The sequence below is a fragment of the Callorhinchus milii genome, unplaced genomic scaffold (assembly GCF_018977255.1).
Source record: "Callorhinchus milii isolate IMCB2004 unplaced genomic scaffold, IMCB_Cmil_1.0 Scaffold22, whole genome shotgun sequence".
NCBI lineage: Eukaryota > Metazoa > Chordata > Chondrichthyes > Chimaeriformes > Callorhinchidae > Callorhinchus > Callorhinchus milii.
Genome location: NW_024704763.1, coordinates 3,929,753 through 3,948,180, shown reverse-complemented (window position 1 = coordinate 3,948,180; position 18,428 = coordinate 3,929,753). Strand labels below are relative to the sequence as shown.

General features: G+C 40.5%; 1 protein-coding gene across 1 annotated transcript in view; it reads right to left on the bottom strand.

The window, feature by feature from the left end:
• Positions 1 to 18,428, bottom strand: part of map1aa (microtubule-associated protein 1Aa) — a 67,987-nt gene that overhangs the window by 19,411 nt on the left and 30,148 nt on the right. The window contains 2 exon segments of the mRNA XM_007908425.2: positions 695 to 835; positions 1,469 to 1,551. The gene's annotated coding sequence lies outside the window, so the exon portion shown is untranslated.

Here is an 18,428-nt window from a genome sequence, read left to right as displayed (position 1 = left end):
CCCTACCATCAGTGGCTGGCCCTTCAGCCTCTCAGCCCCTAGGCTCTGGAACTCTATCCCCCAGTTCCTTCGCCTTGCTTCCTCCTTCCTCCCTTTCCTCTTTCTCAAGGCCGGTCTCAAGACCTTTCTCTTTGACCGTGCCATCAGCTCCCCTCTCGACCCCCTCTTCGTTCCCTCCCTGCACCCTGACCATTTCGCCCTGCTCGGGTCCTGACACAACTGTCCAGCGCCTTGGGACGTCCTCCCAACGTGAAAGGCGCTCTATAAATGAAATCTTGTTGTTGGTGACCTATCGGAGTGGAATCAGGAGACTGTGGTGGCTCGTAGGAAAGAAAGGAGGGGAGTGGTTGAAGACATGGAGAAGTCAAAGAGCCCCAGGGAGTGAGGGAGATATTGAAAGGGTTTCATTGGTGACTTTGATCAGGGAGATCTCACTGCTTTGTGGGGAAGAAACCAGACTGGAGGGTTGGGTTTGGAGGAGCAAATGGTGGTGTATTTGATGGGTTGGGGGTGGAGAGGGGGACTGATAGCAATTGTGTAGCTCCTATAGTCAATTGATCCAAATCCTCCTTACACATTAACAGATCAAAATTACTCCTTGCACTACATTCATTACCCAGGTGCAGTGGATGGCATTGAGCTTACACATTGAGAGCACTGGCCTGAAGTCAAAACCTCACCCAAAAATTCCTACCTCAGGATCTGCAAAGGTCTCAGTGAATCTTCGAAAAGAATAAGTTCCACTCTGCAGAATGAGGTCCCCTCCTTGGTCAGAGCTTTGCCCGCACAGAACCAACAGTTTACGGCGGGAGGAGTCAGTCACCAATGAATGAACCTGGATCAGAGTATAAAATTAACCAACTAACCAACCATTTCTATTCCATCCCTACGTTCCTCCTCCCTGTTTCCTTTCAGCCAGTCACGAACAACGTAGCTAATGTATTAGATCAGCCTAAGACTCGAGAGACATTCTCACACTGGGGACAGCCATCTGTGATTGTCAGACAAATCCAATGGCTCTCAAATGCTGCCACTCATTTGTAAGCAGCACTGAGGGTGATCATGAAGGACTTCTAAGAGCAAGTCATACCATTCCGATTACCAGCTTAATGGGAAAAGAAATTACTCTGGGCAAGGAAATAATATGGGATGCAAGGGCCAAATGCAAAAACAAAATACTAAATGAAAAAAATCTGGGAAAATCATAGGAAGTAAATGAGCCTACTTCATTGGTAAATCTACAAGTGTATCATAGATGTGATACTGCATTTAAAAGGTTAAGATACCAATAGAAGCTTTTTAAAAGGAGAAGGCATCCTAGCAAACCAGGGATCCTTCATTCAACTATAATGAAGATCTGGTTCTTCAGCAATTATTACTTTAATACCAGACTTTGCACATGATGCACATTAATAGGTTTAATGTTAAGACACCTCAAAAGCGGACAATTTCAACAGTTCAGTTTTACCTCTGAGGCAATAGTTTCTTCGGCAGGATTAACTAGCACCACAGTCTCAAGGGCATCACTACTGTGGTGAAGTGTCTTCTGGCCTGAAATGCAAGAACATTGAGATTCTAGTCATTGTTTTGAAATGCTACCACAAAAAAACTCACGTTCAGAGGAAGTGTCCAATGCCATTTGCCACCAAGAAAAACTGGCCTTAGGCAACGAATAGTATGTGCCAACCCTCAAGAAAACACACAACCTGAGGATGTATACTATAGTACGGGACCCAAGTTCCTGTTCAAATTTCAGTGTTATATTATTTTTTGTATTTGAAAGAGCACCCATAAGGTCAACATATCTCGAGCAGTAATTCAGAAGTAATTGCTGTGAAACATAGTGACTATGTATTTGTAGTATTCCAATGCAAATTTGGGTTGTGCCCATATAACAGGGCTTCTCCCAAATGAAATACTATTCTGATGCAGCAATAGATTGGTGCCCATGCCATTCTGTCCTACAGAATGGAGCCAGCTTTTGCTGGTCTTTCTACATTAAGCTAAAGGAAATCACATATGTAATGCACTCAAACTGCCATGACAGTGAGAACACAACACATTTTCTATTTGACTGAAAAGGATGGAAGACTGTCTAGCACCTTTTCAATGAGCTACAGTAATGCTGTTGTTGGAACACAAGCCTCAGTACAAGATCAGGCTGATGCTTCCCAATGCAGCCCAATTAGTCAGCTCCGGCGCCTCAGTGATACTTCAGTTGAATTAGAAAACTGCCTGCAGAATGGCTCAGCCTCTGCCCTTGTCACAAGGGGTGCATTCAGGTCAGGTGGTGGGCTACTTACAAATAATGGCAACTGCTTCATGACATCCTTCATCTGCTCTGTCAGTCCTCCTCTGAAAGATGGCTAAATGTTTGTCCCAGTTTCTGCCTAAGCTGCATCGTGTGATTTGAATTGCAATGGGGCTTCTGTTGCTAATCCAATTAAACCCTTACAGCAATTATAGCTCAAGCACTTCGGTAGCAACTGGTTAGTCTGAGGCACGGCAGCATTTGGCATCGGGTTTCTGCTGCTCTGGTCTGTTGTAGGAATTAGCGAGCACCGTGACAGGTAACACACCCCTTCTAGACTGTGGGGGCTTCTCAATCTCATATTAGGCCTCCAACGGTCCAACAAATCCCAATAAAATGCTCAAGTTGTATTCATAGAAAGCATCAATGAACTGTAATAATCTTCACCTTTGATATTGTCAAAATGTTTCAAAGTGTTTCACAGGATATTGCTATCAAGTGTAGCAACTATGTATAGGCAAACCGTCGCCATTTGGTGCACAACAGAGACCTACAAAAGTCCATGAGATAAATGAGAAAAAATTTCTGGAAGATTATTGGCCAGGACTCCAAGAAGAACTTGCATCTCTTTTCGAATAGTGCTATAGGAGCTTTACATATAGCGCCCCACAAGGCAAAAAACAAACATTAATAGGAACTGTATGCATTACCCTTATGCCATTAAGGGGGAGCACTACATCTGTGGAGGTACCCTCCTTCAGAGGAGACATTAAACCAGCTGTTGTGTTAACCCTCAAAATCACTCAAAATACTGTACTTGACATTGATTACTGTAAAGGGCTTGTGAGACTTTGACTTGATAAGATGCTATAAAATGCAAAGTTTTTTCTTTCTCTGGTTATTAGAGTATTGAGAATCTTCAATTAATTTACTGTGGTTCTCAATCCAATTTCCTTCATTACTCATCTCCATTGGCCCTATACCCTCATCATTGTTCCCCATTTAACATGGCACTGTTTGAACAATGATAAGTTCAATGCTAAATCACAAGGAACATCAGAACTGTTTCACTCTTGTTCAGATGTCCCATTACTTGGCTTTGTATTATGAACTAAAATCAGTTATAAATCGATGAAAACTGACATTTTCCATATTGCTGCTATTTTTTCCATTTTAGAAAACAAAGTGCAAGAATCTTTAGAATATGCTTTTTGTTTTGCATTTGGATAAACAGGGACTAAATGAAAGTTGAATCCAAATTATTTACATTCTGCTGCACACCGGACACAGAATGTACAGACGTGATATTGCTTAACAGCAATATTCATCTTCTGCTTCACTGATCTTTCTCAACAGGATCACAGGAAGGTCAGGGAAAGCCTTTGGGGTTTGTAACATCTATTAATAATAGAGACTGTCCTCAGGGCTTGCAATAAAAATGAGTTCTCCAATGCCCATTACCACAGATAATACAGTCTACTCTTATGCTACTAACTAACAATACCAATCTTTTCACTGCATCACAAAGATGCAGAGAAAAGATAGCTGATGCAGGGGAAAGATTACTATTTTTAGCAATCTGATGTCTATGTCTTTCTGTATCATCATACACTGATCTGTCCAGAAAATGTCTTGAGCATTCATAAACTGTTAAATATCTGCCTTCCTGCACTGATGAATTTATTAAAAAATCTCTGGACAGAACAGTGTTTTAGGGTTTGTCAGTACCTTGGCTCAGTTAGTTACTCTTGCCTTTGGGTCAGAAGGTTGCGAATTCAAGCCAGACATTGGGAATTATGAAATAATAAATAAGGCACCTCATTACAGAAAATGCTCCACAGCCATGATATAATAGAAATTCACCATTATACAAAGGATGAGCTGTTAGTTACAGGAAGACACTTGAAAAGCTGGAACCATTTTCTGCTGGAGCAGAATTGATTAAGCGAAATCTAACTGAGGCTTTCGGTTATTAATGGTTTAGAAGAGACTATTTTCACTTGAGACTATTTTTCAGTGAGTTAGTAACCAGAGAGTATAAACCATTAGAAGCAAAAAAATTAGGTTAAAAACAAAGAGGATTCTTAGAAATACTTGAATAATAATATGAAAGGGTTGTGGGGAAAGACCAGGGAAACTATTGGGTTTAGAGAAGATAACTTCAATGGGGATACTAAAACACCAATCATGATGGTTTGAATCGACTCCTTTTGTGCAATAAAATCTCTAATAATACTAATTTATATAGTGGCTTATCACGTTGTTGAGATAGCTCAAAGCACGTCACAGAATATACTGTAAAGTGAATCGATTGTATTTTGTGGGCGAAACGCGGCAGCGAATTGCACCCGGCAGTGTCCCTCAAACACTTGTGATTCTAATGCCTTTGACAGCAACAATGAAATTAGAGCATTGTCATCTTGGTTGATATTGAGCCAGTGTTGTTAATAAGTAAAACACATGGTCAATGTGTTAACATTTGGCTAAAGGCTATCTATAAGGCCCTTGGTGGGATCTCAGTCTCCATTAGTATATAAGCAGTCACATATGACATTGAAGTGCACAGCTGAATCTTAAATGTGGTCATTTGCCAAGAATAATCTTACTGGTGCAAGATTAGGATTTCTATAGCTTTTGAAGAGTTCTCAGTGGTGATTGAGTAGACTGTACCATAAACCGAAACGTATTAATGTTGGTTGAGGGTATTAGATCACGTTTCCAAGCCTACACTTGGGGTTACACAAAACACATACACACTACAGCAGGAGGCTATCGCAAGGTTTATCTGCGAATGAGCGATGTGTTAAAATCTTCTGGCGAAGAACGAATGTAACATGAACAATTGAAGGGATGTTGCAATCGGAATGGTTTGTTCACACTTTGCTTTTGGCTTGCAACCAAGCGGTTCTAGAATGGAAACAAATTACCCGTTTGGCAGAAGTTAACAAGCCACACGCAGATAATATATCTTAAGAACTGGAGCTTGAGCTCTTTAGTAATGGCATTACTGAATGCTCAACACTGTGTTAATGTTGGTCACAGCCACGGGTGGTCTGAGGCAGCATTGTCGAACCCAGATTTGTACTGAGCCACATATGTGGCTCTTGAACAGTAACGTGAGCCACACCAGTTTCTGCAGAAGCAGCTGCAGTTTCTCTGGAATCTTCGTGAGTTCTAAAAACGTATTCTGTGTTTCTGGCACATTAGGCAGGAACGCCCTTTATTTGGTGTGGCTACACCATATAAAGATTATAAGCCCATATGTTGTAATGTGTGGCAAAAGCACCATGGTCAGAAACGCCTTTACCTCTTACATGAGGTCTCACGACCGATTAACAACCCGTCATCAGGTATGTGCGCGTGTTTCTCTTAACTGTTACACCAGAGATGCATATAGAAATATCCAATTCAAATGGGCGGAGATTACATAATCCTTCGTTCATTTTCAAATCAACCTTGTAAACAAGCCATTGATATGCTTGTACAGTTTTGCACATGCAAGTTCCTAGTATTTAACTAGTCCTAGTATTTAACTGAGTTACAGACAAAGAGAGTAGAGACATCATGAGGTGCAAGATATATTCATTCCAATATATGGAGAACAGTTCATGGGAATCATGTATACAAATCTAAGTCATTATATAGTCAATCTCCAAAAACATGTTGTGGAAATTCAATTGAGTTTACCTGTTTTGTTCAGTTATTCAGACGAGTGTTATTTTGGATGACCATTTCAAATAAATATTCCAGAAGTATGACTAGAGAAAACGTTACCACATACATGCAATGCAATGTGTTCAAGTAGCCATGCACACGTCAGCAGGAGCAAATTGTCAGCGGGAATTATCTGAAACATATGCTTTCTACTGAAGCTGAAGTGGCTGTGGCTTGTGGCTCTATGGTTCGACAATGTTGGTCTGACGGATTACTACAATGTTTCCCCTCTAATGTAATAACACTTCCTTAGCAGATTGATTAATTGCTTAAACAGCTGAGACACGAAAATCTATTATCACAACCTTTCACTTAGGTTAGGACATTACCTTACATTAATTGTGATGTTTTTTATAACTACATGAATATCAAATGCAAGGATTATATTATTACACTGGTCACTCAGTAGAAAAAGCAATGGCCAATGCAGTACAACAGACCAGGAAAGTATCAAATCGAATCCCTGGTTTGTGCTTTGTGGTTCTCAGCAGGGAAGGCAATGGAGCAGTCTCTGATTTTAGGCATGGATGCCAAACTGTCACTTACAGCAGGGGAATACAGCGAAGGGGCTTTGCAATGATACACACAGAGTTACTACAATACAGTAATTGAAGCAAATTGCAATAAAATTCCAAATGCAACCAAGAAGGGCATTTTCCATTTTTTGATACATTTACCCACCTTGGTGGCATTCGGCCAGAATTCTTCCCTTCAAAGTTGTTTTTGCCTAGTCTGTAAATTACTGTAAGCAGAGGATGCCCCCGTGTCTAATAATTACATGCATTGCATTACAGATAATTCCCGCTGACAATTTGCTCCTGCTGACATGTGCATGGCTACTTGATCTATCAAATTGAGTGCCTTGGTCAACAGACATCCTTTTTTTCAATTGTAACTTATTAATATGATTATTCCTACATAAAAATAAAATTCTCCCTTCAAAATAAATCTCAGGTTTACACTTTAAAATAATTACAGAAGGTGCTTTGCCAGCATTATGTAGCAGTGTAGTGCAAAAGAATTTCCCATTCAAAATTGCCTGAAAGTACAGTAGTAGTTAGATGGAAGCAAGGTAGGGTTTTAAAATAGCCTGCAGAAGAAAGGGAAAATGGAAGATGTGGAGTCCTGTAGCATATTGATTAGAGCACTCGCCTCGCAAGCAAGAGGACCCGGATACAATTCCCGGGTCGGACAAAATCTTAGACAAGTTTCATTACTCCACACGTCTCTCGCAGTAAGTAGGAACCCGGTGGTTAGTTGATTAGTCGATCACTTTCTGGAAGGAATAATCACTCAAAAAAAATTGGGTCATTCAATCCACGACTATTTGTGGGACCTGCTGTGTGCATGTGCAATTGGCTGCCGCATTTCGCCCACAAAAATATACAGTCAATTCCTTTTATAGTATATTCCGTGAAGCTCTTTGAGATGTCACAAAGGCATGATAAGGTGCTATTTCAAATGGAAGATTATTATTAAGATGGTGGGGGGGGTGGTGGAAAAGAGTTTCACAATCTTGAAATGCTGGGAAAGAATAAGTTAAGATTAGAAGGCAGTGCAATGAATCGTGATTTCTACACAGTGAGGATACTGGAAGCAAGCGTAGTGTTTAGGAGCATGGGAGGAGCAAGACAGGGAAGTTCAGAGGTAATGTAATAGGAGCATCAATAAAATAAGACAATAAAGGTACGGTAAAAAGGAAAAGGTTGAAGGCTGGAGGTAAGAGAAGGTTCAGCTATTGGACAATTCAATTTTCCTACATTTCCAATTGTACATCTACTTTAGACAAGTAATGACATAAATCTCCAACAATCAAATCTAATTATCTAGAAACGATTGCAGTTTACCTCTCTGTGTGCTGGCAAAGTAGTTATGATAAATTTTTGATATCAGGAAGAAAATATTGCATTGAAACTGGCACATGGACCAATATCTGACAATAACATGGACACACAAACCTGGATACAATTCTCCAGAAAGCCTTTCATTGGAAAGGCTACAGATTTGCATTCCTTCAACTATCACTAACACCCACCATCTGGTTAATTCAATACTGGAATTTACAGCAAGAATGCCTTTCTAAAAAAAAATCCGATACAAATGTTAATCTTAATAAATAAACATTACGATTGTCCAACACTTGTTTTGCATTCTTCGACATACCCATCATTATTGTGAAGCTCTTATGGTATCTGGTGCGTAGGATTGCGTAGCATTGGGGTTACATTGCTGGTCTGCTCTAGAAGAGGATTCTGTACAGAAACATGTATACAGCAGCCCAGTTGTGTAGGGAATGCCCACAATCGCTGGCCTAGATTGCAATGTTCATTCACCACACACAGCTATTTAAATAGTAAATATAGTTATTTTCTGCTTGAGGTTAAAGTTAACATTTATAGATGTTCATACAAACACATTAAGAACTACCCCATGGCCTGAAAATAAAGTCTTAGATCATTCCTTCATAGTATTATTTTTGGTGATACTACTCTGGTCATTGCTCATCTGGATAATTGAATTCTCATCCAAAAGATGATCCTTATCTCACCTCCAGCCTCCAATTTCTTTTTCCTCCGTTACAAACTTTTTTTTATAATCTTTATCCACTTCAGGAATTGACCACATAGATGTCTTCGTTCTCTGTGTATCATTAATACAAAATCTCATGCTGAGAAACAGGATGACCTTGGTTCCCATTCCCTTATTTGACTTATTGTTGTACAAACTCTAGGCGCATGCTGGCTCCAAATCTGTAACCAAACACACACAGCAATGCATTCCCTCTCATTATCCTATCCTGCCAGAGACTAGCGAGAACAAAACAAACACTGAATCCCTCAACTGAACAACATTTCAATTCAGCTCACAGCACAGAGACTAAACCATTTGCAATAGCAATACTGTGGGCATTTACATCCAGATATGGCAAGGTCCAAGAGGTTATAGGTTCAGAAGTCTGAAGGGCAAGCCTAGGACAGGCAGCAAAAGCATTTCTTTGTACAAAGGGAAATCAACAGCTGTGACAAAGCCAAAAACAGGGACACATTTAAGAAACAATTTGTTTCTATAATAGGAAGAAGGGTGGATATTTTGGAAGGATGAGATCAAAATCAAATGGGTTGAAAGGGCCTTCTTCATATATCTTCCAATGACCTGAGGTGTAGTGGGCAGAACCATTGTATTCACTCTATCTGACTGCAATAACAATTCTCATTTGGTTCGGCAAAAATTCCATAGTTACCATAGAGGCTGGGCCACTAGGGAAATGGGCATCTTAGGTACTGGAGTGCTCATAGACTAGCTTCACTTAGACAGATTCAAGCACATCATTTGCAGCTTCCAGCTGAAGATACTAGAAGACCATTTGTCCAGTGTCACTCATTCCTCCAATACATTACCTCTCCCATTTTGGCATCTAATGTAATGGCAATAGCTTAGCATCAGCTACCTTGCTTTAAACAGTCATTGTTAAATTGATAAGAAACACTTAAAAAAATTGTCCATTTGACTTTGAAGAAAAATATTTTGGCAATAAATGCCTTAGTCTGAAAATCTAATGGTTCAAGGAAATTGCTGTGTCTAATGACGTGGGTTTGCTAATCCAATTGACCATAAACAAGCTGTGTATGAAAGCATTGCAAGTGAAGAGACTCGTTAGTCTCTCAACTGTTCGTGTCATTTCTGCCACAGCCCAGGATTTGGAAGATGGCCCACCAATGGTAACGCTTATACTATCTCAGTCACACTCCTATAATTACAGCTCAGCACTCCAGGAAGAGACAATCTGCCACCAAAACACCAACAGTTTCGCCAGTGATTTCACTTGGCCTGTCCTGTGAAGGGCTTTGGGGATTCTGGACCAAGACACCCAGGTGAGCTGGATGGGGAAACACATTCTTATTGTTTAAATTTTAAAATTCAAATACCTCAACCAAATCATGGGGGGAGAATTTGTTCCAACCTAATACGATATCCACATGTGTGTAGCATCAGGCACACGGACCCTAGAGTTTCTAAACTGTTATAAAGGTGCAAGGATCTTGGGTGGGATTTCACTAATCCAAAAGGTGCTTCGGTTAATTGCAGCCTCACCCAAGATCAGCTAACTTAGCAGAGACCAAGGGATTTTAACCTGTAATCTTCCAATCTGTTAAGTCTTATGCGGCGCAGGGTGGTACTCTATCCACTGAGGTTATCAGGAAAAACTACAGATTTTCCTGTTGAAAAGGTTGAAATATTATCAATACTTACATTGCATAACCACAAAACTGTTGTCACCAGCTTTAGCACAGATGCTGGACAAGAATCCAGCCAGAGATGGCACCAATCTCCTGCCAGCGAGGGCCGCTCAGAGTCCATTTCACTCTTACTGTCAACTCACATTGATGCGATCCATTGTTGCAAAAGTAGTTTGTCCTTTGCTGACAGAATGTCAACTACAGTAGTTGCCAAGATGGTGACAGAATGAGTTTCTTCTAAATAATGGTGTTAACCAATTAATTTCTGGCCTGCTAAGTAAGTCAGAGTGTACGATTCAATGCTGTCACTACAAATCCCTGCAATAGTTACCAGCTCTCATGTATCAGAGCCAATGCCCTGCCCTTTTTCCATGTGCCCTGCCTTTTCCCCAAGGAGTGCTTTATTTACAATGTGCCCTATCCTTGCAAAAGCACTCTTTCTTCAACACTCCCTCCCTCCCTCCGTGATTTAACATTCCCCTCTCCCTTTCCCCAGTCTAGAATCCTTGGAATCTATTGGATCTAACATTCCAACAAGTAGCACCATTAACAATCCTCGTATAAAGAAATTTTAAAACTTTTTTTTTTGTTTATAAACAGAACTATAAAACCCGGCGGTTGACATACGATTCAAACATTTCCTTCCGTCTCTCAGCAAGAATTCAGACTGTGACGACACCCAGTTCGGGGTCACATAGTTCGGATGCCGGTTCGCTAACGCAACAAGAGAGAGGGAGTGGGGGGAAGAGAGAGGCAGCTGCCTGATTTCAAATATTCAAGCTCTGAGTTCATCTGCGGTAAGAGGCCATTTCAGTAACTCTGAGCTATGCCACCTCTAAAGTTGCCATTGCAGACCCAAATTTTTCAAGCCTGAATCAGACAATAAATTAGAAATGTGCCACTAATTCCTATTCCTGACACTAATTCCTTACAAAGGGAACCATGTCATGCAATTATTTTAATAACTGGCGTGCTGAATGTATTTTAAGATTAATAATAATCCAGTTGCAGTGCTGATGGCATTGTCAGAGCTGGTGTCCTTTGGATGAGATGTTAAACCAAGGTATCATCTGCCTGTTCAGGTGGACGTTAAAGATCGCATGGCATATTCAAAATAAAAAGGGAGTTTCCCATGGTGTTGTGGTATAACAAATCCTGCAAACAAATCAGCAGCGGAGATAAATAAGAACAGCATTTCTCACCTTCCCAACAACCACCCTCCTCCCAAACCACTTGTTAAAAAAAAATCCCAAACTGCTTTAGAGACTGGTTGTCCCAATGGTTCAAGTTGGAAAAGCTACTTCCTGGACTAAAACTGGGCCATAGGGACTCAGAGGTTGCAGGATGTGTTCAGAAAGTTAATCTCAGCCAATGCAGCAGATGGGACCTATAATTGGCCTCAGTACCACTGGGCTAGGCAGTGGGCAAAACCAGCAAGAGCTTCACTCTTCAGGGCCCTCGAGAGTAAATGCCAGAGGAGTAAGAGTAAAGGAGTATGGATCAGATTCGGCTGTGATTCACTCCCAATCAAATAGCCAACAATCAACAATCACCATCTAGCCTCACACATGAAGCATGGTTACTTGAGGCAAATTACTGCAGGACCTTACCCAGGACGAGTGCCTTCGAGAGATGAGAAAATCATGAAATAAGAAAAAATAAACATAAGCAGGTCTTGGAGGATTAATAATCTGCAAAATGTTTTAATAATAATAATAATAAAATGTTTTGTCTCCCTATCTGAGCTGCTTCCTGCTGTGAAGCCTCCTTTGCCCAGAACATGCCATTCTGCTGGCTGAGGGCAATACTGCAGTGGCAAAGGGCCTGGTAGAAGAGATGGAATGTGTTAAGGACCAATTGTGTGGCAGCAATCAGCAAACAAAATCCCCAGAGCTCCAAGTCGATCCTGTCACTATCTTTTACCAGAATGGCAGTCCCAATACAAAGCCACGGTGTCTGTACCAGAAGCTCATTCTGTAGCTCTCAGTCACAACTGTAGCAACGTTCAATATGGCCTCCCATTCAATCTCCCAAAACAGACCTGAACTTACATAGCAATTTCAGCTTTGATCCATTCTAACTTATACTTTTGTCAATGCTTATTAAAACCATACAGTTTGAGAGAGATTTACTTCACATTGGCAGACATAGGAGATGCTTTTATGTTCCTTTTATAGTCTGGGCCTCAGAGATGCCACACTGGAACAGTCTGAGATAAGAGCTGACAGCATTTCTATTCTTATTAATCACAGAGCAAGGTCTGAGTAAAAATAAATTTCTGGTTTTGTCAGCAAATATTTTTGTAATTTTTTTCATATATGTATTAACAGGTGCTTTGTAAAGTAAAGCTAACCTTTTGCCATTATGTCCATCAATAGTAATTGATTTAAATTCACTGTCCAAGATTGGGTTTCTACCAAATTCACACTAATTGATCCTATATTCTCTTTGCTCCCCCCCCCCCACCATATCATTTGTTTCCTTCTTTCTCCATTTTAAACATCGTAGTCATTCCTGAGGTCTTCTTTCTCACCAAATGTATTCAAATTCCAAATCCCAGCTGAGTCCCCAAACAATAAGCGAGAAATGCTCAAATAAAAAAATACCCATTTTCCAAAAGGAGGGGGGTGGGGGGGGGGGGGGGGGAGTGGAATAGAGGCAAGTAGAGGAAAAACAGGGTTAAGAATGAAGGATTTCAAATCAGAAAGGCAATTGAGGACATTACTGTAGATTCCCGGTTGGTACAATTCATGCTGCAAACAGTTCAAATCATGTCAACAGGAAAATATCAGTATGAATGGTTTCTGAGACTGCCTTTTCTATTCAGCCGAGTGCATTTCCTTCTTTTGTATTTCAGCATTCACGCCAAAAACATTTATAGTTAAGAATTCTCATGATGGTCATTTTGCCTGAGGAAGGGGAGAATATTCATCAATGCAACACCTCTCGACTACTAATGCCAACATGAAATCCAGTTCAGGTTTTACTCCCACCCACTGCAGTATGTCTGGTTTCCGACCTCCCATCCCAGACACCTGCATCATTTCATAGAAAAAAATTACCTACAGTCAAGTTAATCTGCGGCAGCTAAATAATTGAAACATCCCTAACAAAAATATGAAAACAAACAAGTTCGAAGGGGAAATCATAAGAAACAGAAAAATATTTACTCTAAAATATCTGAATAGCTATTCATCCCTTCCAGATACCTGACTTCACATCACATTGACAATTGTTTAAGCTACAATATTACCAGTTTTTAAATAAGAATCAAAGATTGTCACTGTTGCACCACTTATGTAAACATTTAGGGATACTGCACCACAATAGGATAGTTTTCATTCTAAACATTTTCCAGATCAGGGATCAGAGGCAATGAGTTGGCAAAATCGCAATTATTTATATTTAACAACAGATAGCAATATATTTAACTCATATTCAGATTTACCTCTCCACTTTCCAAGAGACAAGATCGGCTCATTGCATTTTTGTTTCTGTAGAATTATAACCTCGACAAAACTATTCTGACACAGTGGTAGGCTTTTTGATTGCTTACCGCACTAGAATAATTCAGCATTCATGTGACAAAAAATGATGCCCAAGTCAGAAATTAATAACGTATAATCCCCCCTTGATAGATCCAGCCTACGTAAGCACGTTCCTCCATAGCATGAGACAGCAGTTCTGATCCCTGGCATTCGGATGCAAGGATTCAAAATATTTGGTTTGTTGGAAAAGTCTATATTATCAATACTATTAGTTCTAAATATTCTGCACATCAGCGCCACTCTCCCTCTTTTTTAATCTGGGGTATAATTTTGACATAAATTACGTCTTTTTAAAAACAATTACATGTTTTACCTTTGTTTAGTTGCACATCAGAAGCAGATAAATAATTTGTAGGTCTGCACAGTCAATGCATTTTATTTCCCTGGAGATGGGGGGGGGGGGGGGGAGAGAGAAGATTCTGCAGTCTTCGATGGGTTAAAGATCAGCATTTCACTGTAACATCGCTAATGCATTTAAAATGCAGCATCTTGATGATCAACTTGACATTATAATACACAGGTACAAACCTGGATAAACACATAATAGCCCTCCCACTCAGCTTTCTCCTAGTTTTTACTGTCAACCATGAGTCTACCCACCCAAAAAAAGTTAAATACTGTACTTAAAAAGTACTGCAAGAGTTGAATTAATCAATTAAATTATTTTAGAAAACCAGGTTTTTGTCTTTTTATAAAGTATCACAATCTAAAAGAATTATTGCACAATGAAACACCTCAATATCACCGATAGCGATGGCTGAATCTTGCCCGTAGCCAATCGGGGATGATTTTAATTGGAAAGAAAAGAATCATAATTCCGCCAAAAAATTATAGCATCAAAAGGGTGGGGACACCTTCGTAAGAGGACAAAGATTGACTCTTAACAAACACAAAGAAATTCACTGCAGAAATTCCACGCGGAAGGAAGCCTTGCAGGACTGCGTTGTGATCTTGCAGCAAAATTCCTGACAAACATAAACTGACCTGCATTTATTGACACACACACACACACACACACACACACAAGTAATAAAAACATTTTTTGCAATCTGTTATTTTAAACTCCCAATATTTACCACAAACATTTTCTTGCCAGTCAGGAAAAGGCAGCAGCATATCATTTCAGGGTAATTCTTGATTTACATTTTTTTTCTGTTTAAAAAAAACGCAGCTTTCGAATTAGGCGTTTAAGAAGTAGAGGTTCTTCAAAACAAATCTTAAAACGTTTTTTTTTCTAATATTAAAAAAAAAGCTCTTTTTTGGGGTAAAACAAATCAAAAAGGTTTTCTCTCTTTTGTAATGAAGACTTGTTTTTTAAAAAAAAAAGTGGGATAAAGCTCTCCTAATGACCGGAGAGAGTAAAAGAGAGGCTGAGAGGGATGGATGTTACAAAGAGGTTATGTCTGCAGGATTTGCCGCAGTGTGGAGCATCAAACACAACACAGTCTCCGTTCACAGTGTAGAATGCTTTTTTTTCCAGGCTCTCCTCCTTTGCCCCCTGACCTTGCCTTGAATGCCCCTTCTGCGGTAATTAAGGCTGGAATTTTCAATACTTATTCCAGATTTTCCTGAATGGCTTTCACCGCCAGCCAGACCCCAATCTCTTTTACTATTAGTTGGGATGCAATCTGGAATATTCCAGAACCTCTCCCACAAATAGAAGTGTGTGTGGGGGGGGGGGGGGGGGGGAGGGAGGAGCAGGGTTTAAGGGGGGGGGGGGGGAGGGAAAATAGCTTTTTCTTGTCTTCATTAAACAAAAAGAAACATTCCAACAGGATAATTTACTCATGTATTCCTTCCTCCATCCCCAGCCTACATCCAAACAGACCAGGGTACAATAAAAAGGGCATCCAGACCACAAGCTATTAATCATACAAACAGGTACATCAGAAGTCATCTCAGAGACACAAAGAAAAAGGGAAGGAAAAGGGGATTAACAGTCTGCAGTGGACAACCTCCCTCTCCCCCACCCACCCCACCCCACACACACACCAAAAAAAAAATCCTATAGATGCGCAGCGATGGAGAAATGCAGATATAATAACCATTTGAGAAGCAAGAAATCTGGTTTAAAGGCACAGAGACAGCAAATCATCTGTTGCAGACTGAGCCGGTGATGGCATCTGCTCACTCTGTGCACAATTCCAACCTCCTGCTGCAAAATACAGTTAAAATCCGGAAATATTTCCCCTCCCTCTGTGTGGGTGTGTGTGTGTGTGTGGGTGGGGGTGTGGGTGGGGGTGGGATGGGGGGGGTGGGGGTGGGGGGCAAAGAACAAAACAGCCTTCCAAACTACGCAAATAAGCCAAGAGTCTGAATTGAACCACACGAATAAAGAAACAAGACATAAATATTCCGCTCACCCGTTAATGTTGCAATTATAAGAATGATTATTAATGATTATTAATTATTATTATTATTATTATTTTCTCTCTCTCTTTCTCTCTCTTGTAGGAAACAATATAACTTTAACTTGACTTCGCTCCCCATTTGTTCCCCTTTTTTTTTCCTTCCTTTTTTTGTTCTCCTTTTCTTTTGGGCTTTGCCCTCTCTCTCTCTCTCTCTCTCACACACACACACACACATCATCATCATCAGAGGTCGGTACCTGCGGTTCTCGCACAGTGCGGCCGTCCAGGAGCCGAGCGCTCGCCGTCTGCCGACAGAGAGAGGCGGCGTCTGCAGCCGCCAGCGGGGCGCTGTGTGGATGGGTGGAGCACAGCAGAGAGAGAGAGAGAGGGAGAGGGAGGGAGGGAGGGGGAGGGAGGATGGATGGAGGGAGGGGAGGAGTCACATCCTTCATCCATCCCTCCCCTCCCTTCCTGCACCATCATTAACTCTCACCACTCACTCACTAACTAACTAACTAACCAGCCAACTAAGTAAGTAAGTAAGTAAGTGACCTCCCAACTCCACCACCACCACCAACTCCACCTCGAAAGGCAATCAAAGACGAAAATACCGATTCGGTTACTCGCTCCACGGCTGCTCGGGGGACATTGCCGCCCCCCCACCCCCCACTCCCGCCGCGCGAGTTACGCAGTCACTTCGCTTTGCGGCGCGTCCGGCGACGCGCTTTGAGACGTCTCAACTACGCGATAAGGCGCTGTATGAAATGCAAGGATTATTATTGTTGTTATTATTATCATCATCCAACGTGACAAACCATTTCTGAAGAGCCAGCCTCCTCTCCGCTCGCTGTCCCACCCCACACGAATTCCAAATAACAAAATGTAACTTTTGTTAAAGGTTTAACAAGACATTTTTGGACTTTTTTTTTTAAAACAATTTTTAAGATTTATAAGATTACAAAAAATGCAAGTAAGTGCAATATTACCTGATGGAACAGCTTTGGTGCAAAAGGGAATCATTGCAGGAAATGCAACAAGGTGACTTTGAATAGTAAAACCGACACAATCTCTCTGGCTTCATCTTTAAGAATGTATTAATTCAGATCGAAACGGGGCCACAGTTTAATTAAACTTCAGTTTCCAACAGTATTAACAGTGATCTCAATTCAAAACAAGTGCAGATCACAGCACACGATTCAGAAATCTGCCTCCCTGTAACTGGAATGACTTGCAAAAATGCATTAGTTTTTGAAAATGGCTCCCGTGGCCTTCTGAATTTTTAAGAAACTAAATCAGTAATTTATATTTCTCAAAAAAATACTCGACTTAAAAAGAAAATAACATTTTGCAACATCTACAGTTTCATATTTGACCCTTTAATCGTGCGATCCGCAGATCTCTTTGAGATGTTTCAATATCATTGGTTCTCTATCAAATAGAAGAATTAATATTTATTAATCCTTGGAAGAACTGAACAAACTTGGAAATTGCAAGGATTATTAAAACGAACCCCCCCTCCTCCAAATGTATTCCATACAATAAAACATACAGAAATTATTAGCTTTTAGTATCTTCAGTACAGATGTTAACAGATGTTGTAATTAGTAGAAATATATAAAAGGCAGAGAATTTTATTTTAAACTTGCAAGAAAATTCTAAGTGTGCATATCTGAAGTTTTTTTATATAATTCTGTGCCCTAACACAATTTTTTCACCAGAAACATCCCTGTCGTAGAAGGTCTGAATTTAACACAATAATAATTGCAATATGATTTTGCATCCCTTTATCATTGTACATTTCAGAATCAGGCCATCAAACCAACGTTGGTATGTTTCTCCACGTGAGCCAATTAATCTAATCCCTCTCCCCTGCTCGTTCCCGTATCCATTAATTTTCTTCTCGTCAGGCTTCGATTTAATTACCTTTTTATGGACTCTGCTTCAACAACGGTTTGTGGCAGAGACTGATACAATCTAACTATCCTTCATTTAAAGATTTTTTTTGAACTAAGTTCCCCCTAAAATCTTTTATGGAACAACAATTTGCATTTGTATAGTGCCCCTCATGTAGGGTGGTGTCCCAGAGCACTTGCATTCATCATATGTGTGTCCTCTTGTGACTGGCTCACTACCTGGTGCAAACAACCACATAAAACATAATTCAAAACTTCCTCTATGATCTATGGGTTGCACTGAGCCACACTGACCAGACAGTCACACGTTTGATTCTCAGCCTATGATGGGTTAGCATTACAATTGCCTTTGGTGTCGAGATGGGGAAAGCAAGAGTGCAGCCAAGGTTGGGCTCAGCTGTAAATGTTCCTCT